Genomic DNA, 12,680 nt, shown 5'->3' with positions numbered 1-12,680 from the left:
GATAAGTAGAGCATGAAAACTCCAGTCGGGATGCTGCGTGAAAGAGAAAGCAAAGTCATTTCTTTGTCGTGGTTTTCCACACCATGGTGTATTCTTTTACATGTTTTTTTTCTAGTCACGGTTGTCGCGCAGGAAGAATACAGATTTTTCACTGCGAATAAGTCAACTCATCAAGGGTCCTCGTAAATGTGCCTATATTACATAGGTTATTATCTTGAAATAAGTATTATTTCTGTCCCATATCGTTACTATAAAATTATCCGATTGTGTATAGTATAGTTTACATGCATTTTACGGACCTATTTTAATATCCTGGAGGTTAAACTTTAAAGTCCAGTATTAAAGATTCGAAAGAATTTATATTACTAAACAGTATACCGCGGTGTAATACTCGTGTATGTTAAGTATATACTTGGGTGATAATTTTTATACCTATGGGTTATGTGCACATAACTAATTTTGGTCAAAAATCAAAAATATTATAATTAAATTTATAATTTTTACGAATTAAAAAAATTGTTTTTATCAAAAAAAAAAAAATGATTAAAAAGAAATAATCAATAGAAAATACTTTTAAATAAAATGTAATGGTTAATTTAATTTTGATCAATTTTGATAACTGTAGATGAAAATATTTAGTGTCGATAATTATTTTCTTATGATAAGTTAACCATATATAGGCATACAGTCACGAATATGTATAATTGAACTATTAATGTTTCAAGTTTTGAGTTTGACATAATGCCTATCATTAAGTTTTGATATATAATAATATCAATACCTAATCAATAGGTGTTTTCAAGTTATTTAAATGTATTTCTCTTTAGAATAGTTTATAATCTATTGGACCATCGGGTGGCCTACATTTTTCAACCTCGATGTGTCATGACTATAGTTTGTCATTAGTTTGTAAGTACTTATTCAACAATTAGTGCATTAAATGCATAAATAAATAACTAGATTATGTTAGGAATAAACAATTAAATTTACTATACAAAATATTCAAAAGATAAATTGTAAATTATTATACACAAAGGTGTGCAACAAATATATAATAACATAAATCATAGGTTATTGCATATTATTGTTTTCACGGAACACTGAAAAAAGCGAGCAAACAGCTGGTAACCGCTCTACTATACGGTAAGGTGTTGAGTGTACTTCATCATTGAGTAGGTCACTGTAATGGACGTGTTCAATTTGAATTCAACGATAAATCATTGCATACGAAAAATGATTCTAAGCGGAGATGGTCGACAGACTTTATTACCTATAGTATATTTTATTACTTAAATAAGTACAGCATGTACAATTGTATTGCTATATATTATAGAAATTTATTTTATTATTAGTAGGACGATGAATTGAATTAATTTTTTCCGAAAACATCGCATCATTTATTATATTATTATTATTATTATCACTATTAAAAATATACAGTATAAATAGGCAATAGCTTAAAATGAATTAAAATATTTTGACAATATAATTGCATACAATTAAATATGACAATGTATATCTAAAAGTTTCAAGCCCCAAAAAATATTTTAGAATTATAATTACACAACTAAATAACTGAAATTGTTAGGTATTCTTAGTTTTAACATCCAATTTTTTAAAAATGTTAACTTCGAATGACAATGAAAAAAAATTGTACCTACATATTATACATTTTTTAGACTTTTGAGTTTCAGTAAAACCTTATGATGAATTTTTAATTTAATTTGCAAGCCTTAAATATAAAAATTTGAAATTTACAAAATAATTTGTAAATTTTTGTTATTTTGACGAATTTCGTCATATTTCTTACTTCAAAAGCTCGAAAAAATTATTGTAGATTTGCGCTCAACAATTCTTTTTAAATTCAGGTAGGTATTGACAACTTTTAAGAAACTTTTGTATTGAGTTTTTAAGCTTTTTGGCCTCGCGTGATTTTTTTTGTCATAAAAAAAAAAATCAAAAAATTTGAAATGTCTATATAATAATATAGTAGCTCAAGAACAATCAAAATATAGTTTTAAAACCACATTTATAGAAATATTATATTTCATATCATACTAATTATCCATCTACTATTTATTACTACCTTATCTATGTAGCTATACTGTTGGTTAACCGCGGCCAGTTTAAGTTTGGCCTATTTTTAATGTATAAGACCGATCATTAACAATCTCGCGACCATCTTCAAAATTCGCACTCGGCCGTCCCACTAATACCTACAGCGTATTGCCGCAGCAGTTGGCTTACACGCGATTTAATAATTTATATATTGTGTAGCAGTACAGTAACCGCGTCTTCCGGTCTATAGTATAGTAGTTCTTACATCAATTTTATTTTCCCACGACGGCCGAGTCGAGCAGCGAGCTGCCGCCATATACTCGCAATACAATACGCAGCGATACGGCGAGCGTACTTACCTACCTATACAATTTTCTTCAATACATAATAATTACTACCTATTAAATTATCGTACGATATCAATTTTATTTTCGACGTCCACTATACGCACTACCGTTGAATCACATAACGTATTATAATTCTATATAGTCATATTTTGAAACTCGACCTTTCGCGTCGTGGCGGCGATCGCGAGGGGGTTCTGCAGTTGGAAGCGTTCCGTCGCCCACCGCGGCCGCCGTCGTCGTTGACCCGTCGCGTTAATGATCTCTCTCTATCTCTGTCGCTCGCTCACCCGCAGTCTCTCACACCATACGATTCAGTCACTGTTTCGGATCGGAGGTGAACACCGCCGGCCCAGGCAAAGGTCACGCAGGCCATTGCACGCTCGTCGTACGTGTCGTGGCACGCACACGCGACGCATCTCGTCCTCCGCGTACGGTCAGGAGAACAGATGAGGCGCAGCGGCGGCGAGGGCGTCAGAGTCCTGTTGACCTTGATTGGCGGCTCAGGATTATATTATTGTGTCCGTCGTTGCCGCGCGCGCGCACACACACACGCGGACGAGGAGCGTATACGCACACACGCATGTAGGTTATAGTGCTCGGGCCGTATATTGTAAATAATATGCACACACACCACACACACACACACACACACACCGCACACACACACACACCGACACACACACACACCGCTCACACACACCGCTCACACACACCGACACGGGACATGTGTATACACTAACGTCGTAGGTCTACGTGTACACGACCACGGCGGCGGCACGCACTTGCGTGGCCTACATAATATAATATAAACACATCGTGTGCGCTGCGGCCACGGCGATAAGATTTGTGCAAGCGCTGGACGGGGGGGCGGGGACGTCGATGGTCGCCGCACGTGGGACGGTCGTCGTAGCCGCCGAACGCGATTCTCGACGACGACCCGGGGGGGGACCGTATAGGCATATTTTTTTTAATATCGTTTTTTACGTACACACATCTCCGGCCAGACTCGCTCCCGCCACAAACGCGTCATTGTTTATATATTTTATTGTGTGTGTGCAGCGTGTATTTTTTGTTTCTACAAACTCGTTTTCCCGCAGCGTACAACCTATAGGTACCTATAGGGCGGCTGCAGTATATAGATGGACGCCACGCGACGATCTTCGGCCGCAGAGACGTATATTCCTGCGGGAGGACGATGTCTCCGGCGGGGAAGTGGCGATCGAGACCAGCTGGATATTGTAGGGGTGCGCAGCCGGGCTGATGCGACACGTCTTTATATGTTATTATAAAGTCGTTACAAATTAATATAATATAATAATTAGTAGGTATATAAATATTATACCTATTAACTAAATCACAATAATAACTCTCGATACATATGTATCCTAAATTATGTATATTGAATTTATTTATATTATTATTTTTAAATTATATCGATGACAATCGTCTATAGAGTGTGTCTTCAAAAAATCAAGCTTTTATACCTGTCGCTAAAGTGGTTTTAACGTTGAGTTTACTCGTAGAAAGAAACAGAATTAAATAATTATAGACGTAGGGGGCGAGTGCTACGCCCATGAGCGTTGTGTAGCATGCAAGTAAAACAAATTCAAAACTACATATTTGACTGCAATAATAGTTGTAAAATCGTTTAATATGCAGGACGAATAAACTACAATCTGTTCTGGTTACAGGAAATCTTTTTGAAAATTATGTTGCTTTTTACCCAGAGTGCCACAATTACAACCTGTTGAAGTCTCTGTAAAAAAATATTTTAAAGGACCGTAGGCGGTATGCGTATAGAGTGTGACGTAACTAGTAACTATCTACAATCTACCTGGTTGAAAATTAAACTTCCAAGTAATACAAGTCGACAACAGTTAAGTAGTTGTTGCCGTAATTATGTCATTATATCCATTATAACAATGAGTTTTTATCATTTATTTTCGACCTTTACGATTATCTTTTAGACGACTGTACACTGACGAAACGCGGCAAGTCGCACGTGAACAGGTGAGATCCTGCATACATAAAATCGACTTTGAACGATGTGATGGCAGTACAAAAGAAAATCACGAAAATCGGTACCAGCACGAATATACGAAAGAAGCAGCAATAAGTTTTAGACGACTGCACAGCATCGTTTAAAAACTATGTCTAGTATCGTATTCCGCAGTAATGCATGCTGTCCAACAGGTAATATTTGCATTATTGTATATGAATACTAAATAATAATATATTACAATAAATGTGAAAATAAGATAAAAATAAAACACATGTATGAGATAAGTGGTAGATATGCAAAAATGAGTATAATTTAGGGAAAAAGTTCTTGGATTAATTAAGAATCTAAAAAATCTTAGTTAAATGTTATAACCGCATTTAAAAAAATATTAATAATATAAATAATAAACTAATACTTTATATAATAACAAGAAAGCTACTGGAAATCGGCTGTTACACGAACTGTTAATAATATAATATGTATTTAATAATATTATATAATACATTATAGGGTATATTTTAGATTTAGTATAGAATAGCATAGCATAGTTCTCGTTTTAGTTATTGAAGTTAATTCATTTTAATGAATTGTAATTTAAATTAATCAACGAACGCGGAAAAAAATTCATAGTTACTCTATATTATATTATACTGTATACAAAAATAGAACTCTTTAATTTTTTGTTAAAATATTGAATTTCATAAGATTTGTCATTTGAACTTCAAGTCTTCAATATCTATAAAAAAATCCTATGCATAATGTGATTTTTTCAAAACAAAAAACAGTAATTTGTGGCTTTTCACATTAAATTCTGAGATATTATATATTATTATCGTGCTATAAGATACTGCGACGTTCCTTTAATGTGTATATTGCGTTTTTGAAATGATAACTTAAATTTTATACTGTAAAAAATACGAAAAACTAGTTTTTTTAGAAAAAATTTACAACAAGTGGCTGTGGGCCTAATAAGAAAATATATAAATTTGACATTTTTTACGTTTTTTTGCATGTACATTCATTAGTCATCGCATTTGATCATATATGTGAATTTTGAGTTTGAAAACTTACTCCTTCATCAAGTATTACGCATAATGTGATTTTTTCAAAAAAACGATATTTGGTATTTTTTGACTTTAAATTCGGAGATATTCCATATTATTATTGTTCTATACGATACTACGACGTTCCCTTGATGTGTACATTGCATTTTTAAAATGATAGCTTAAAATGTATACTGTAAAAAATACGAAAAACTAGTTTTTTTAGAAAAAATTTACAACAAGTGGCTGTGGGCCTAATAAGAAAATATATAAATTTGACATTTTTTACGTTTTTCTGCATGTACATTCATTAGTCATCGCATTTGATCATATATGTGAAATTTTTAATCTGAAAACTTACTTTTTCAACAAATATTGTACATAAAGTGATTTTTTCAAAAAACAGTAATTTGTGGCCTTTCACATTAAATTCTGAGATATTACATATTATTATTGTGCTAAAAGATACTGCGACGTTCCCTTAATGTGTACATTGCGATTTTGAAATGATAGCTTGAATTTTATACTGTTTAAAATACAGAAAAACTAGTTTTTTTAGAAAAAACTTACAACAAGTGGCTGTGGGGCTAATAATAAAATATATAAATTTTACATTTTTTACATTTTTATGCATGTACATTGTACTTAGTGTGCTTATGAAGTAAATTATTAATATATTACATAATATATATTTCTTATTTCTTATTTTGACGTAAGAAAAACTATTGTGGCATTTACGAGGAATTTTTATCTGTGCTGTATTAATGCAAAAAATATTGGTAATCCATTTGTTTTATTCATATTTAATATTTCTATAATTATGTTTAAAGTCTATTTTAGCGAAAACTATAATGACCCATAAGATTCAGTAGCTGAGTAGACTAAAAGGGAAAGGTTCTTATTGCCCAAAAATGGTGACGTACTAACTACTTACTATATATATATATATATATTATATGTATACACTATAGTGTTAAAAACTTGTACATTTCTTGCTGCGGGTGTCGTAAATGATTGAATTTATAGGAGGTCTTTTATTCTGATGGTTGTTGTGTTTGCGACAAGTTCAAGGTTCTTCCCGGAATATATATATGTATATATATGTTATGCATGTTTTTTTCCATTATGATTCTATTATTATTATTTTCTACCTTGTCCAATAGTTTTTTTTTTATCATTACAACTTAACATTATTACATATTACAGAGTGCGGTGATAGTGCGATGGCAAGACAACGACAGGAGGAGCCGAAATCGACTAGTTTTAAGACGCGGCCGCCCAAACGTCTGGACGGCTGTATAAGAACGCATCCGGCTCGATGACCTACATCCGGGATCGCCGTCGGCTTGTACCAACACGCGCATCTCTTATGAACAGCCCAATAAAATTCGACCAGTTGAATTTGTCGTGGCCACTTTTCCCCCTCTATTTTTCTCTCTCATTCCTTCTCTTTATCATTCTTTTTTTCTTTCTCTGTTCATATTTTTATATTTTACTCACACGTTCCCCACTTTTTTCCTTTCCTTTACTATTTTTCTATTTCAATGACAGATTTTTTTCCATAGGTATAGTTCTTGGGTAAACATTATAATATTATGTATATCTGTGTTTATGGCTCGTCATTTATTTATATTGTTACCAGTAAGATCTGTTATTAAAATATAATAATGAGCTTTGCATACTTACATTCTTCCGGCAATGGTAGCTAGATATAATGTTTTTATTTTTGTATTTAAATCACATTTATCTTTTACACAATATAACGCAAATCTTAATATTAAAATAAATACATTTTACTCCACTATTATATGCAAATTATTACATTTTTTTTTTAGTAGGTCTTTTTATTTAATTTTTTATACGAATAAAAACGTGAAATTTAAAAGTGCTTCTTAAAATACTATAACAATATTATTTATTTTATTCAAATCCATAAAAAGTATACAATTATACTATAACCTTAACAATTTTTTTAATCTTATTATGTTTATATATTTGTATGTATTATTTCAATATTTCAGTGTTTTGGAAAAAAATAGTACACTAAAATGTTGAAGAGATTTATTGTAATAATTGTTTCAATTTTTAAACGCGTTTGTTATTTAAAACCTTTAACCAAGTTATATAGATATTAGATACTCACGTAAAATAAACTTATCATGGTTGCGCGAACATACAGATCAAGTGTTCACTTCTTTCCATTGTTCCAAAAACATATTTTAGCCAGCAAATGTATGAGTAAAATTATTTTTTGATGTAATTTACATTTTGAATAAATAATATTAATTACGCGTATTTTTTAAGGAAATATTGACATGATAAAAAAGTTAATATTGTTTAAAACTTGATGACATTTAAAATATAATATGTTTATATTATACAGTCATGTAGGTATAAAGATAATTAGAATTTTAGATACAAACACGTTATTGTAGAACTTTACGCAAATATTTGTCAACGAGTCTGTTATGAATGAAAACGGTATTATAGTTTGTTTTAAACAATTTCATTACTGAATTTATGTGAGACCCTTTAGTGACCGCCTGTGGTTTGTCTTTTAAAACGCATAGGTACGTGGATAGTGATGCGAAAACGGGAACGTAAAAACCGTTTGTTTCATGATTAATACATGACTTGGGAGTTTTACTGAATATTTTTGTTGTTAGGCCACGGGAATGGGCAGTAATTCTTCATGTATTATCATCAGGTCGTCACGTATAGATGATAATTGCCGGTCCACGATATAGCTCTGAGGCGAGGAAGATACCTTATGACCTTAGTACTGTGAAGGTATACAGTTTGGATGAAAGAATATAATATACACGCGGTCTATACCGTTATTGTGCGGGAGACAAAATAATTAAGAGGTTCCCATTTTTAGTACCGTCATATACGATATACAAGACATTTTTAGTAATCTAACTGATACATTTTGCGATATAAAAGTTTCTATGGTTAATAGATTCTATAATTTTAATCAATAAAACTAATTTATCTTGTGCACCTTATACGATCAAATAATATTAATTGAAAATATAATTTTAAATAAATTATGGTACTAGCGATTAATTGAGATATATTTCTAAGTTGTCATTATTATCAGTATAATATGAATCATTAAAACAATTTAAATTTTTTTTTAATTTATTCATACCTCAAATGGTTAAGTATATTAGTTTATATAATATTTATTATATGTAAAAATAAAATGATAGATAAATAACAAATCATCTAGTAAGGAATGAAATATTATAGCAACTTATATTTATTATAGTTTAACTTAAGTTAAACTAACAAATTATTTACATGAATTTTCAACTGTGGTAATGAATAATAATAAAATCATTATCAATGATTTTATTATTATAGCGTACAAAAAGCGCAATAATGGACTATTTGTAGCGTAATTAATTTTATTCATTGGCACTATGAAGGGGGTCTAGTCATAATATTAGGAACTCTTAATTTTACTACCTAACTCAAGTAACTCAGAATAATCTATCTAACCTTTAATTAATTTATGGATGAATGCTACATCGTCATGAAACGAATTAATTAAAATATATATATATTATTAAATTATTTTAATTATAAAACAACATATTAATGAACAGATTTTTCTATTATTATTGTAATTAGTAATTCTATGTTTTCATATAGAATATATTGTTTATTTATATGAAAATCATATTCGCCAATAATATTGAGTGAGCATTGCTTTTAACGTAGGTGGTATAAGTATAATGATTTTATAAGTTGTATTTTTAAGGTGCCTACGATTCCTAATTTCTATACCCAATTCATATATATCATATTATTCATAAATACCTACCTAACGGATAACGGCTATATAACTGTATTTAATATGAATGCATTAATGTGTATGTGCGTTGGAACAAACGGCGATATTGTGTATGATTTTATGAGCTCTTTAAATCTTTAATGAAAAATTGATTGTGGGTAGTTGTACAAAGGTGTAAAATACTACAATTTACATATAATAATATTAAATGATATTATTCATCTATTATCGTCTATGATGATTACAACAATTGTAATTTAAAAGAATTAACAAAATATTTACTTAAGTTTAACCAAATAGCTGAATTCAAAATAATTGTACAGTATTTAATTCAAAATATCAGAACTTCAAGCATGTTCTAATTTTAAAATAATATTTATTTTTACAATTTATTAGCCAAATGTCATTTATATGCATTACGAAATTGGTACAGGGTATGCATTAGTAAAATACTCAAATGTAATAATGACCAAAACAAAATAAATTACACAATGCCTAACATACATATTTAATTTGCTTTTATGAAACAAATACATAAAAATAGACATTTAATTACATTATTAAGTACAATGGCATATTTATTATACTTAGATGTACGAGTATAAATAATTTTTAAAAATTAGATAAGTATAACGAATACTTACAAAAATAATGTTCTAAACATTTTAGATGATACTGATATTGTGTTTGTATTTTTATTATTATAAAAAGGATAAATCCGTTTAAAATACTAGGAAGTTTTTAATAGTTCTTGTAGTATGTTTGTTTTTTCTCAATTTTATGGTAAATACTAGGGGCCTACTTTGGTCAATAACGCATGTGTTTAAATATTTTGTTGACAACAATAGTCAACAACAACATTTTGCCTATGGCATCATCAAAACCCAATAAGATTGAGATAGTAGTTAAATTATTATTGTACAATATGCAATAATGTTGTAAATTTTAAAAGTATAAGCATTATTAATTTACAAAATTAGTTTACACTAAAAAAATATTTACAAGTTCTAAGTCAGATTTTTTTTTTTAAATGTAGGTATACTAGTTTGTATTTATTGGATTAATAAATTAAGTTTATCACACTACCGAAAGGAAACCAAGTTAAGTAAGTTATTCGTAGGTATGTAAAATTTTAAAAAATACCGGTTTGTTTATTAAAAAAATAGTTGACGTATATTATTATTTTAATATAACGATTTTAAATTCAAATGTCTGAAATATATAAAATTTATATACTTTAATACTTACACACGTTATGCAAATTAAATATACTAATATACTAATAAATATACTATTAGTAGGTTATAGGTTAAAATACTTCGCATTTTTATAATTCATTGACAGTGTAAAATCCATAGAGTTTAAAAGGTTTAAGCAATACTATTTTTAAATTATATGTAATAATCTTGCAACTAATGGAATTCTACGATCAAAAAATGATTTTTTTCAAACATTTAAATGTTATTAATTATTATATTATAGATTCATATTTTCAGAAACATTCAAACATGTAGGTAATTTGTGTATTTCTATTCCAATTTTCAAAGTAATATTGTATTAACTATATAATATACAGGTACCTAATAATACTTTTAAATTGCCATTAGATGTATGTATAAGCATTCTATTTTAATTATTTTCTTACTAATGGCTTTTTAAATAATTAAAAACAAGTATAAAAGAACTAATGGTAAATGTTCTAGTATTACGAACAATTGAAAATTAATACATTATAATATGTATAATGTATATTATTATTTATTATATAATATTAATATATTATATAGTGTTAAATGCGAATAATTTAATATAAAAAAATAATATATTTAAGATGTAGCTACAACCTGCTACTTGTCAACTAACTCATGATACAATAGGTATACTTACATATGTTTGTAGTATAAATAAAAATACTATAATATACTTTTTTTTCATGTTTATAAATACGATTATAATGTGATATAGGTAAAATGTTATATTGCTCTAATAGGTACGTGTACCTATAAATTTTTGATTTATCTTAGTATCTTCTATAAAGTTCTCATAAATAACAAATTCATGAAGGTTTGAAAAAACTATGGGTTTTTACTAAATTTCATATTATATTTTCAAAGTAATACATTTTTAACATATAATTATCAAAATAAGTATAGATAGATAAATACTTTCAGATTTTTTTTTTAAATATATTGAGATAGTTATGTAAATATGTTTAATTTACACTATGATGTTTATTGAACAATTTGTTATTTTAGTTATAAATTTTAAAAACCATAAACATAAGGACTAATTAGTGAAATATATACACGTTTGCATTTTATTTTTTCCTCTGTTATTATATTGTAACAAATTTTCATTAAGTATTTTTTGAACAAAAGTGTGTTATGTTTTCACTGAAGACTTTCATTTTTCTGCCAAGCGCCAATTCTCACCTGGAACGTCACGGTCCGAGTTAAATTAAATCGCAATTCTGCTCGACTTATTGCGGATCGCACTGGTGGGAAATGTGCGTAAATATATCCTACTCTATTATTATAATTAGACGCACTGAAAACTAATATTTCTTAACATAATTATATGTATATATTATATTAAAAAAGTTTTTCAACTTCTTTCTGTGCGGATTTGTCATCCAACGGGGCCGAATATCGTCCGGAAAACGATGAGCCGTGAACGGGGCCATAGCCATTTTCCTCCAAAAAAGAGGTACCGTTTTCCTCCAATGTCCATTTTTCTCCAATATTTTAGCCAGCGTGTTGCGTTCCGTATTATTAAGATAGAGCAGAGATTAACCTGATACAATCATGGTTTCGACAAATTTTAAGTTATGGTTTAGTTTAAGAACCAAATGCGTGAAAAATGTGTAAATGTGACCAGACACGTACATTTCAGAAAACGCTACTCTTCCATAATTTATTTGGACAGAATCGTCATCTTCATTATTACGAATAACTATACCGCCTACCGATGCACGTAAGTCATTCCATTCACATTTTAAAGAACGTTTTTACAAAGAAAAATTTATTTGGCTCTCAATATTATGAAGCAAATTCAAACTTATATTTATATTGTTAAATAAAAAGTATTCATACTCCAAAAAAAAAAAAATCGAAAGACTACTGAGCAAACAAACGTCGTATTATATTATACTCATTGCTTTACTCGATATTAAAAAAAAATATTGTAATAATATATAGTTCTATTTTATTATTTTTTTTTATGTTTTTGGAGGAAAACGGACCCGCTCGTGAACGGCGGCAAAAGGAGATGAAACACGCGGCGCAGCAGCAGTATACGGAGAAGAAGCGCGCGGCAACAACAGCGTCGTGTAGAGCGGCGTAAGCGCTGCACAAGTTGAAGGACAATAATATAATTTCGGGAGGAGAACGACCCGCGTTGCTATACATTATAGCAGAGAGGTACATTAT

At 29.6% G+C, this 12,680-nt stretch overlaps 1 long non-coding RNA gene across 7 annotated transcripts; it reads left to right on the top strand.

Moving 5' to 3' along the window:
- The first annotated feature begins 2,568 nt into the window (after positions 1 to 2,568).
- LOC114122113 (uncharacterized) lies at positions 2,569 to 7,690 on the top strand. 7 transcript variants are annotated; one of them, XR_007605228.1, is made up of 4 exons: positions 2,569 to 2,987; positions 4,097 to 4,286; positions 4,373 to 4,598; positions 6,657 to 7,688. It is a non-coding gene; the product is annotated as an uncharacterized LOC114122113 (long non-coding RNA). The 7 variants fall into 7 exon arrangements; XR_007605224.1 differs by lacking the exon at positions 2,569 to 2,987 and adding an exon at positions 3,103 to 3,726 and having other exon boundaries at positions 3,859 to 4,286; positions 6,657 to 7,690; XR_007605225.1 differs by lacking the exon at positions 2,569 to 2,987 and adding an exon at positions 3,103 to 3,730 and having other exon boundaries at positions 3,859 to 4,286; positions 6,657 to 7,690.
- The last annotated feature ends 4,990 nt before the right edge of the window (positions 7,691 to 12,680 follow it).

This window comes from Aphis gossypii, chromosome 3 (assembly GCF_020184175.1).
Source record: "Aphis gossypii isolate Hap1 chromosome 3, ASM2018417v2, whole genome shotgun sequence".
In the NCBI taxonomy this organism is placed as follows: Eukaryota; Metazoa; Arthropoda; class Insecta; order Hemiptera; family Aphididae; genus Aphis; species Aphis gossypii.
Note: the sequence above shows the minus strand (reverse complement) of the source record. Positions and strands in the feature narration are given on the sequence as shown.